At 44.8% G+C, this 12,290-nt stretch overlaps 1 protein-coding gene across 4 annotated transcripts in view; it reads left to right on the plus strand.

Moving 5' to 3' along the window:
• Positions 1-12,290, plus strand: part of DPF3 (double PHD fingers 3) — a 280,249-nt gene that overhangs the window by 73,626 nt on the left and 194,333 nt on the right. The window lies entirely within an intron of this gene.

The raw sequence follows: 12,290 nt of genomic DNA on the forward strand, positions 1-12,290 counted from the left end.
ACATCAGTGAGATCACTGATTTTTCCAAAATTTGCTCACTGGATCATTCCTCTCATAACTTCAGTTACAGCTGTGCCTCTTCAGAATGTGACAAAGCCCGGCAAGTGAGGAGTCAGGTCTCTCCATCTAGTCCTGACTTTGGGGTATAAACAACAGCAGTGCAAGATGCCTCAGGAATGCAGAGAGAAAGGCTTCCTTGTGCAGCCCCAGTAACTTTCTACAGAGGTCTTAGAGTTTAATTGAAACTGTTAGTTTTGGCTTGCCCTCTCTTCCCTGACCCCCAAAATAAGCAGCTAGAAACAGCATCCTATAGAAAAACAGCAAAAATAGCTCTTCACACACTGCTCCCTCATAAAAATAAAAACCTTCTCAAAAGCACTCTCCAACCCTGCACCACTGGGCAGTTATATTTTACTTTGCAGCTGGGAAAATTAAGACCTGCAGAATTGACACAGTAAGTGCCTGGAAGAACGGTGGGGTTGGAGGCCAGACCCACACCTGGGATTTGCACGTCTAAGACCAGCAGGGTCCTTTTCTAAAGGGGACTTTTAAGGATGAAGTGACAGTGTTGGGAGCTCATCAACATGGGTGAATTTCACATCCTGGAGCTGGGCATTTTGTCTGGTTAGAAAATGATCTTGGTCCGTATGTAGAAGAAGTTTATTGCTCTTTTATTTGTAGTAACCAAGAATTAAAACTCTGTGAATACCCATTAGTAGGGAAGTGGTCCAAAGCAATGGTACCTTCATACCATGGATCATTACAGAACCATTAAAAAGGGCTTTTGGCAAAGTATGGCAGAATGAACAGGAGGGAGATGAGTGTGTATAATATATAATTCTATTGTTAAACAAACAATAACCACCCCCTAAAACCCCTCACTATTTGTGTGTGTGTGTGTGTGTGTGTGTGTGTGTGTGTGTGTGTGTGTGTGTGTGTAAGATTACATGGGTATGAGGAAAAATGTGGAAGGATACAGACAAAAATGTTAACCTGGGCCACCGGGGGAAAGCAGGGTCAGGGATGGAGGCGCTGATGCGGAAGGGAGTACAGGAACATGGTATAAATGATAAAATGCATTTGAATAAATTATATATACACATGCATAAAGAAACTCATAAAGAGAGCATGCAGAAATAAAAAATTCAAACAAATGAGTGGTTCTAATCAGGACAAGGCTGTGAACCCTGTAGGGGTCAGTCAGTTTGGTGAGGGTGAGAGATCAGTCCTGCGGCTGAAGGCTTCACCCTCTGGCTCAGTTCTGTTGCCAGTGCAGGACGTAGGTCAGAAGCGGATCAGGGAAAATGTGTGGGTGGCTGAGCACAGACACACTGCTCCGTTTGGCAAACCGATAATCGTAGCTACCATCTTTGATGTGTCTGTTATGTGCTGGCATTTTCATAATTTCTCAGAGTTAGATATTTTATCCCCATTTTATGAGCAAGGAGAACCAAGAGCAAATAAACACTCAAGTCCATGTGTTGAGTGAATGGCTCTGAGATTCAGGCCCTGGTCTGTCTGCTTCCACAACTCCTGCTTTTCAGCTCGGAGTTCACATCCTTCCGCCCTTGGTGGGGTGATCAGGGCTGGCTTTCTTTGATCCAAACTGCAATTTCTGCAGGGCCTTCTCTCACAGGTATGGGTCCTAAAGGACAGGTTTTGCTATTAAAACCGGCCAAGCCACCATCCAGTGACTGTTTCCTGTGTGTACTTGCTGGCCTGGTTTTAGATGGCAGAGCTTCTTACCTGTGCGAGCGCAAAGCAATCTGTTCGGGCCTCTGTTCCCAGAGGAGCAGGGCTACACGGAAAAGTAGGGCATCTGGACACCTACCTCAGGACAGGTGAAAGGCAGGCTGGCTTGTTAAGAAGGACAGTGTTATCAAGCCTAACATCTGGCCCCCGAACTGTATCAGCAGCCTCTCTGGGAGTAAGTGCTTGGGCTCTCGTGGGGACCTTTCTCCCCTCTCCCCTGGCCACCCACCCCCCCAGCCCCACTAAGCACAAAAGAACTAACAGTAGTGGCTTGTTTGGTGGCCTGGTAATGTGGCTTCCACCCAAATCGCTGAGCGCCTCTGCTGTCACCAAGGATTCCCCAAAGGGAGTGCTTGAGATAAAAATCTCAGTTTTGTATGTCAATGTCACCTGGGATGAACTTTCCCTTTTCTTTGCCTTGGTTTCTTCATTCATAAAATGGGGATCAGATATTTTTCCTGCTTAAGATCAAAAACATAAACAGCAAGTTCATACTGTATAGCACAGGGAACTATATTCAGTATCTTGTAGTAACTTATGGTGAAAGAGAATATGAAAACGAATATATGTATGTTCCTATATGACTGACATACTATGCTGTACACTAGAAATTGACACATTGTAAACTGACTCAATAAAAAATACATAAAAAAGCATATATTTATGATGGGTAATTTTTTTTTAAAACAAGAGACATGTTATATATTTAGAAAGATAAGGCCAGTTCTGTGGGTTAAGTTTTGGCTGAAAATAACAGCACTGCTGACACCAACAGCAATCACCATTTTAATTTAGTCAGTCTGGATGTTTCCAGTGCTAAAGGACCACTGTTTTCTACAGGGTGCTGTGTCTTCACAATGATGTTCCAGGAGTGGTCCTATTACATAAAAGTTAACTTGACCGCAGAGGGTGAGCTGGCTGCAAGGACAGCCTTCCCTGGGCCCTCCTGCCCTTTGGGACGGCACATGGCCACCACTCCCCTGGTGGGGCTGCAGCAGCTGGAGCTGGAGCCACTACCTGCCACCTTCCATCAGTGCCCGGCAGAAGTCCGGCGGATCCCAGAGGGGAGGACAGAGGAGGAGAAAGCAAGTAGCAGGCTATGTTGTGTTCACTTGAGGACGTGGGACAAGGCCTGCCCACGCCTGCACCTTTGCTCTTTGCCCCAGATTGTAGACTGAGCCTCGTGGCTGTGGACAAACTGCCTGGTCTTTCAGAGTTTCATTTTTTCTTTCCAGTGGAGCAAAATTCTTTTGACTGCGCCTGTGTAGATGTTGTGATTGTGAACAGTGATCTTGTTATTAGTTCCTTAAAGCCTGGGACTAGGTCTCCAGTACCCGCACCCAGTAACCCAAAGGAATGCCTTTCACTGACATCGACCCCTAGAGCTTCATGGCTAGATAGCGCGGAAAGTAGTCATTTAGGAACTATTTTTCCTTCTTCCTTTGCATTCCTCTGTGCGTGATAAAATGTGTGATTCGTACACCTTTTCCTTCATCCTTATTCTTCTTTGCCTTTATTTTATTTAAGAAGTGATTTCCTTCTGCCCAGTTAAGTAAAGCTGATAGGACCTTAACACACAGCTCTCTTCTGTTTGCATTTCTGAGAACTGGCGAAATCTGTGCTCTGCTTGTTCTGCTTTAATGAGGGAGAGATTGAACAGCTTGGGAGGAAAGCGTCTCTGTGTCCTGGGAGCCGCTTCTCACTCCTCCCTGCTTCTATTAGGGCTGTAGAGTCTTCTGAGGTCCCTGGACAGTGTCAGTTTCCCAGATCTAGATAAGACAAGGGCTGGAGCTCCTAGTGGGTTCCCAGGCATCGGATAGGAGGATGTCCTTTGGAGAAAAGGAAAAAAGTCCACCTAGATGGAATGATAAAAGGAATGACATCACAGTAAGCATGGCAACCAAAGGGCCATCACAGTCTCCCCACGAGGTGGTCAGAACCCCAAGGGAAGACCTGGTTTCATTGTTTCCCGCTGGGGCAGGCAGGAGCAGGGGGGCATGGAGGAGGGGTTGCTTACCCAATGGCTAGAACAGGCCAGAGGTTTTGCTTTTCACTCCAGATCTGCCTCGCTGCTCCAATGGTCTCTCTGGAGTGGTGTGGTGCCACCTCAAAGCATTTTCATCCTGTTGATTTATTATCCAGGGTTGCCCTGGGAGTTCGGTGGGAGAAGGGGAGCAAAAAGAGAGGGAAGTACATCATTGGAGAGGGAAGTAGAGAGAAGAAATTATCATTGGGGAGTTCTGTGGAATCCCGGAGCCCCACCTCCAGGTTCTGCTCCCTGGAGGCTCTGAGCTCTCCGATAAAAGCCGGATCCATCTCCTGTCCCTCACTCGGTTTCTTCAAGCCTTGATGACTGCAGCTGACGGTGCTGAGCTGGGTGTCAACCATGTAAGTTGTGCTGATTTCAAAGTCACTTGTGTTGAAAGCCCAGAGAGATTGAGAGCAACTGCCCAAGGCTCTGTGTGGACAGAAAGCGGCTATCCATGCGGTGAATGCTGACACTCAAACGGCCTGGAATGCTGTCTTGTGAGGTCGGCTTGAACACAGTGCAGGGGTTGTAGGTGTTGAATACAGGGCAGGAACCGGGAGGTTGCCATTCTGGGGCTTGTGGGTACCTTGGGCCCAGAAATCATTTCTCCTTTCTGTCTTTGTTGGGTAACTATGCCCAGGTCCTGCCTGGTTGCTGTCTCTCTGTAGGTCCTATCATGGTTGCTTGTCGCCCTGTCACCGTTGCATGTTGGGGTCTTAGAAGTGAGGCAGCCTGACCAGGGCGTGTGCAGCCATCATCACAAAGTTCCCGCACCATCTCTACTCATCAGTAGAGCCAACCACCCCCAAGCTGTGGACCTTTTAAGACATTTAGGAGTCCTTTGAGAAGCATGATCTTTGGTGTCTTTAATTAGAATATCTGGAGTTTTGGCTTGTTCAGTCAGAATATCAGGGCGAGCTGGAGAAATTGCTCACCCAGCTCCTTTTGGCTATGGGTAACTTTGTAAAGTAAGTGTACTGTCTAAAATTTTTTTTATAATTGAGATAAAATTCACGTTTCGTAAAGCTCAACATTTAAACATGTACAACTCACTGGTTTTTAGTATCTTATCGAAAAATTATTTATTTAAATGGTAAAGATTAAAAAAAACCCCAAAAAACAGAACCATGCTGTTTTTGTACCTCAAAAAAGTATAACATAATTCCTTAAAAATATTAATAGCCAGTCAATGTTCAAATATTGGCTTTTAGTATTTTAAAGTATACAATTGAGTGGCTTTTAGTATATTCATGATGTTGTGCAAACATTACCACTTTCTAATTCCAGAACATTTCATCACCCCATAAAGAAATCTTGTTCCCAATAAGCACTCACTCCTCCTACGCCCTTCCCCCAGGTCCTGACAACCACGAATCTGCTTTCTATGTCTGTGGGCCTCCCTGTTTTGAATATTTCATATACATGGAAGCAGACAATATATGCATCCTTTTGAGTCTGGATTCTTTGACTTGGCCTGTTTTCAGCATGTAGTGATATCGTGGCATATGTCAGTACCTTGTTCCTTTTTATGGTGGAATAATATTCCATCGTGTGGATATATCCCATTTTATTTATCCATTCAACAGTTGATAGACATTTGGGTTACTTCCACTTTTTGGCTATTATGAATAATGCTAATATGAACATTCAAGTGCAAGTCTTTGTGTGGACATATGTTTTCAGTTCTTTTGGGTATATGCCTAAGGAGTGGAATTGCTGGGTCATATATTAACTCTATATTTGATTTTTTGAGGAACTGCCAAACTATTTTTCCATACCATTTTACATTCCTACCAGCAATGTATGAGGGTCCAAATTCTCCACATCCTTGCTGACACTTGTGATTATCTTTATGATTATAACCAGCCTAGTGGATATGAAGTGGTATCTCATTGTGGTTTTGATTTGCATTTCTCTAAAGATTAATGATGCTGTGTATCTTTTCATGGGCTCATTGACCATTTGCATATTTTTTCTGGAGAAATGTCTATTCAAATCCTTTGCCCATGTTGTAATTTGGTTGTTTGTCTTTCTGTTGTTAAGAAGTGAGTTTATTTTAATACATCATTGTACTTTCCTCAACTCCAGCATGGTGTGACCAGGCTATGGAGATGGAGGACTTCAGTGGGTCACTTAAAATCAGGCTGAGGTCTCTCCTTCTTAGGCCACTCCTCAGTGTTCTTGGGGGTCCTCTCTTCCTTGTCTACCCTTAACAGTTTTGTCTCCCAGAGTTTTTGTTCTTTACCTGATACTTGTTTTGCTGTTTCTCTCTGGTTGACTTTATCCACACCCATGACATCCATGACCATATAATATATATCGCTCATTGCTCTCAAATGCATATATCCAACCTGGACTTCTCTGGAGCTCCATATTTACAGATCCAGGTGGAACCTCAGTGTGTACAGAACTCACTAGCCTCCTCCCCCAAGCCTTCTCCTGGATTCCCCATCCAGATGACCAGAAGCATCATCTGCCAAGTCAGCCAAGCTGGAAGTCATCTTGGACTCCTTCTTCTCTGTCTCAGGACATCTGCCCTCTTCCTGCCAAGGACTGTCTGTCTGCTCTCCTTAGTAGCCCTCTCCAGTTTGTCCTCAGTTCTTCACTCCCACTCTGACTGAGTTAGTTTCAGGTCTTTGTCATTCTAACTAGACTCCCTAATTGTGAGTTCCCTCCATCCACATATCCTCTGCCAGAATGATCCAATTATATTTCTCCCATCTTAATACCCATCAGTGATTCCTTGTTGCCCAAAGGATAAACACTAATTCCTTTTGTCCAGCATACAGGCCCTCCTGAATCTGACCTCTACCTATCTTTCCAGCCTCATGTTCTTCTTCTCATTCTGCCTTCAGCCCTTTAGCCATAAGGAATTCCTTGGAGTTTCTTGAACGGGTCGCATTTTTTCAAACCTCCATGCCTTGAACGCCATGCTATTGGTGTGCCTCTTATATAAGTGGTCAAGGGTAGATTTTTAGGGCCAGATTATGGATCCCATTTGGCCCAAATTGAATACTACTACGTATAGAGAACACCGAGACTGTGGGTCAGGTGTGGATTTTGAGTCAATAATTTATTTGTGTGAAAGAATTTCCATACCTAATAGACATTAAGCTGCTTTTGGTTGTATTGAGGAACTGCCTGCATTGCAAAACTGATGAACTCTTCTGGAAAAATTCTGGCATTTGCCACAGCCTGTTGTTACTTTAGTTACTTTGTGAACCCAAAACACCAATAGGGCAAAATATTTGGAATAAGATTTGTATCCCAAGGTTGCCATAGCTACTGGCCATGATGAGCACCAGCATTGCATATTTGTCTGGAGCCCTACACCTCTTGTTTCTGGGATGTCTTACAACTTTTTCTGAGGATGTTAGTCCTTAGAGAAAGTGAGTGAAGTCAAAGGAATGATTTCTGATTCTTTCCAAATAATTAAAAAAAATCTAATTTAGTTTATTATCTAGTGCTTTCTCTCCTCTCCCTCAAAGTTTTACTTAGAAAAATCTCACGGCTGAAGAGTTGCAAGAATGGTACAACGAACACCTCTAGGTACTTTGCTTAGATTCACCATTTACTGGCATTTGGCCACCTTAGTGTTTTCTCTCCTCCCATTTTATGCATGTATGTGCACCCCTAAACCCCAACCCACCACAACCCCCAAATGGTCTTTATCTTTTTCTTTGTATTTTGGTCATAGTATTAAATAGCCTGGAGAAGACAGATAATGCATGATGGGGCAGAGAAAGGAGTTGCTGGATCCTCTTGTGGAAGGTGATTTATTCTCTTAACAGTTTCCAAATGGTTGGAGAAGCCATGAGACTCGATCAATGGCTCCTTCCGAGAACTTGTTAATCCTCTCCTCCTCTGAGGCTGCAAATGTGATCACCTGTATTTTCAGGAAGGGTGAGATTTAGTTCATAACACGCGTTCCCCTTTGGGTATGTTTTAGAGCCTCCAGTGAAGCTCAGTGCCAAAACTGAAGCCTCAGGCATTTGTCTCAGTGTTGCCTCTGACTGGAGCACACTGACCAGGGTGATTCTGAGCAAGTGCCTTTTTCTCTCGGAGCCTCAGCTTCCCACCTACAAAGTGAGGGCTTGGGCCAACTGCCCTCTCCCTGTGACCTGTGACGGCTGGAAAACTCTGTCCTTCGGGAAACTGTCAGAAGGTAGTTAATTTACTTGTGAGATGAACCCCAGAAATTTATGCTGACTGGGCTTCAGCCAGGACCATGTCTGGTTTATAACGAGGAATGTTTTTCCCTTGTAATTTTTCCCTTGTAAGAGCTACGGGTGTTCTGTCTGCTGAGGCGGAGGTGGGCTTGGTGGGGACGAAGGAAGCAGCAAGAACTCTGACCCTTTTGTTGGAGCCTCCTCACCTCCCCTCCCTTTGAGGTTGTTTGCTTGTTTAATTTGTCGGTTGCCTTGTTTCCCACACCCTTTTATAGCTACGTTTGTTCAAGGATATTGCCACCTCCTTTTTCTCTCCCTGGCCCACCTCCAGTTTAAATATCTAAAGAGGACAGCAGCAATCTGATGATGTTGATGAAATGGGTGACTTTAATGGTGGACCTAAGCAAGGCTGCACTCTCACAGGTGGGGTGAGTGTTATTCAGAGTCCAGGTAGTGGGTGGGTGGTGTGTTGATACTAGTCCCTAGAGGGTTACACAAAGTTCCCACCCACAGAACCTGGGGCAGGGCTTCTGGACTGGCCAGACTTCTTTTATGGGTTTAATCCCTATGAGGAGGATTTGAGAAAGTTCTGGTAAGAGAGGAAAAGACATAGATGCAGTGGGATTGAGGAAAGGAACTGGTGAGAGCTGAGTGATTGGGAATTCATTTATTCATTCAATAAATGTTTATTGAAGACCTATTAAAATATGTACAAGGTCCCTTTACCCAGAAAGTCTTAAATCTGGGTAGACATCATTAAGGTGCCAGACACTTTGCTATGTGCTGTATGCTATAGTGGTAGAAATAATATTAGTAATTGTCATACTAATCCCAACGATCACGTGTCAGGCATGTTGCTAAGTGGGCTACTTCGATTCCATTTAATCCTCCCAACTCTGATGGAAGGACGGTGCTGTCCTCATCCCGTAGAGGAGGAAGGGAAAGCTTAGAGCAGGCACTTGCTCGAGGTCAGGCAGTGAGTAAAGGCAGAATTGGGATTTGAGGTCAAGTCTGATTACAAATCCTATCTTCTTAACCTCCATGCCTCTCGTGCCTTAAAGCTGGTTTATGGACTGATGCCAGTCTGTGATGAAGTTTGCACCGGTCTAAAATATAAGGATAGTGTTACGAGATTTTTTAATAAGGCTTACTTTATTTCAGTGGTTCTCAACTAAGATGATTTTGCCCCTGGGGATATTTGGCAATGCCTGGAGACTTTTTTTGGTTTTCACAACTTGGCAGTGCTTCTGGCTTATAATGAGTAGTTGCCAGGGGTGCTGCAGAACATCCTCCGTGCACAAGATAGCCCCCCCACCCCACCCCAGAACCCCACGGCAAAGCCTTATCTGGCCCAGAGTGTCAACCGTGCTAAGATTGAAGAACTCTGATTTTATCTGAAGGATTATCTTAATCTTAAAATTGTATTATTCTGACTTTTGGGATTTGTATTAAATGTCCTTTCTTTTAAGAAACAATGTAGTAGACGGCAGTTGGGTTATAGGATGTCCTTCTTTGGCAAAATAAAAAAAAGTTGGCAAGATTATGGGGATCCCTCTGATGTTGTTGTTAAAAGCTTCCTGGACTGTAAAAATCAAACATCTAAGAATTACTTGAACTAGGTATTATTTAAAAAATACTGTTTGTTAAGGATTAAAGAAGGAAATAGTCTCATGCATAATTAAGGCAATGCCTAATGTGCCCCTGGAGCTCCTGGGGTTTGATTTAATACCACTTAGTGCCTAGTACTGTGCCAGGCAAAGGAATTTTGCCTTGATGGGCTTGTGATCTCTGCAGGAGAATTCCGTAGGGAACCTGCGGGAAACAAGCAGGAAGCAAGGAAACAGGCTGGCAGATGATGGCCAAGTTTGGTTGGTTGAAGCTAACATGGCAAACCAAGAGGTTTCTACCAGAATTGTAGATTCCTGGCTTGGGTCTACTATCAAGTAATTTATGTGACCTTAGGCAAAGCACTTAATTTCTCTGCCTCTTGCTTTCTTGTTAGTTTCCTGTCTTGGATGAGGGCCCCCTCCAGCTCATGTGAGACAGCCGTCTCTGACACCCCCCTTTCCCTCCGAACCCCAGTGGGACACCAGTCCTGTTGATTCTATTTTGGAAATGTCTCGAGTCTGCTCAGTCTCCTCCTATCCCAGTGCATTCTCCACGCAACATCCTGAATAATTTTGCTAAAACATAAATCTGATCACGTCACCTACCTCTGCTTAAAACTCTCTGTGGTTTCCTCATTGCCCACAGGACAAAGTCCAAACTCCTTGGCAAGGCTTTCTTGGCTCTATGGTCTGGGCCCAGCCCACCTCTCCAGTCTCATTTCTCATGCTGCGCCCTTCACCCCTGCTAACCCCGTGGTCTGGACACAACGGAGGGCTCACTCTTAACTGAGCACAGTTTACTGGCCCACCTCCCTGGAATCTTCTTTCTTTTCCACCTGGCAAAATCAGACTTATATTTTAGGGTTTGTCTCAATCATCTCTGGAAGCTGTCCCAGGTCTGGAGACAGAGTGCGTGTCCCATCTCTTCCCCTCCCTGACTATGAAGCCGTTGAAGGCAGGGCCTGCATTTGTCTGGCTCTGTCCTGTAAACTTCATGCCCTGCATGGTACTCATGGTATGAGCCCATGGTAGGTGCTCAACCCTTGCTGGGTAGAAAACAAAGAATAAAGGAGGAACAATTTAAAATGGAGATAACAGTATTTATCCTTTGTTACCACCCAAGGTTGCTTGGGGCATGAACGTGAGATAATATTTATTGAAGAACTGAAAAATGAGAGGCCACACAAATGTAAAACAAGGTATTCATCATTGTTTTCAAAAGGAGAGATTGTTAACTTTGGAATGATGGATGAAAAACCTTTGAATTTCCTCCATTATATCACTGTCAACGTGGGTGTGCACGCATACTTATGCATACACAGGCCATGCATGTAAACACACACAAACACACAGCATTTCTAAGAGTCAGGTGTTGGGAGTTGGTATCCCAAATAGAAAAATCCAGATGGCCAGAATTTTACACAATTCAGCAAAAATACGCTTTGTTGGTGCAGGAACGTGAATTGTGACTTAGTAACCTGTACCTGTCTGGGAGCCTCTAGTGACAAAGGGTCCTCTTCTTTCCCAGAACTGGGACTGAGGGTAGGGAGGACAGTGGCAGGAGGGAGGGGCCTGGCTTCTGTTTTCTTTTGTCTCCTTTTCTTTCTCTTCTTTCTGATTCCTCTTTCTTCTGAATACCTCTGCCCCAGTCCCCCGACACTGAACATGGTGCATCAAGGAAAGAAGAAGCAAAGAAATGGAAAGAGAGGTCTGGGCACTTTGCAAATCCTATTGTGCTAACCTTTATTATTGGTGTCTGTGAATATACCTGATTCTCAGGACTGCTCCCCAGACCACAAGTGCATCAGGGGCAGGTACTTTCTTTATATACTTTTGCACTTCTGCAGGTACCTCGCACCGTGATAGTTGTACCTGAATGTTTGCTGAATGAATGAGTAAGCTCACTCAGTAAGGACAAAGTTTACCTCTTATGCCAATTCCCTGGTGTGAGGCAATCTTCTTTGACTCTCCCTCTGGTTTGATTGTCACTGCCACCCTACAGGGTTGATTTTCCTCTGAACCCCACCTGAGAACTCAGAGGCATTGAGTCTTGGGCCTGGATCCCTCCACTTCTCAGACCCCTGAATGTTGCCCTGGCACAGAGCAGGGGGAGTGGAGCCCTACAGGGTGCAAAGAGGGAGCCTAAAGGATTAATTGCTTAAACTTTATTACAAAGGCTGTTCCTATTGTTTACAGGCCATTAAAAACCATTATCATAGTCCCAGGCTGGGCAGACAGCAGCTAGCTGCTTTGATGCATGTCTTAGAGAGATAAGGACAATTTATCCCTTGTTTTGACTTCAGGATTTCTTCTTGGTTTATTATTTGATGCACTCATCAACTTTCTCTGCAATTGTCCCTGGTCCCAGACAAGTTTTTCAAGTTATTGGCAGGGGAGGTTCAGATTAGGATCCTGTAATTTTGGAGCTATAAGAGGCCTGAGATAAATGGCTGTCCGTAACCTACCCTGTCCCTCTCCCACCTCCACCCCTATTTCTCCCCCTGGCAGAGCAGTTCCTGGACACACCAGCTTCTCAAGGAATTTGCATGTATTGATCTCTGAGCAGGGCAGACTTTTCTCATGACCTTCAGCGAATCCTCCCATCTCCATGGTCATGTCTACTGCTGAGAAGACTTCCTAGAGCCCTCCCCCGCCCTGACCCAGCAGCCCCTCACCCAGCATCCTGGGGGTACTGTGCCTGAAGATGCAGGGGTTATCTTCACTCTGCCCTCT

The sequence above is a fragment of the Camelus bactrianus genome, chromosome 6, assembly GCF_048773025.1.
Source record: "Camelus bactrianus isolate YW-2024 breed Bactrian camel chromosome 6, ASM4877302v1, whole genome shotgun sequence".
Lineage (NCBI taxonomy): Eukaryota > Metazoa > Chordata > Mammalia > Artiodactyla > Camelidae > Camelus > Camelus bactrianus.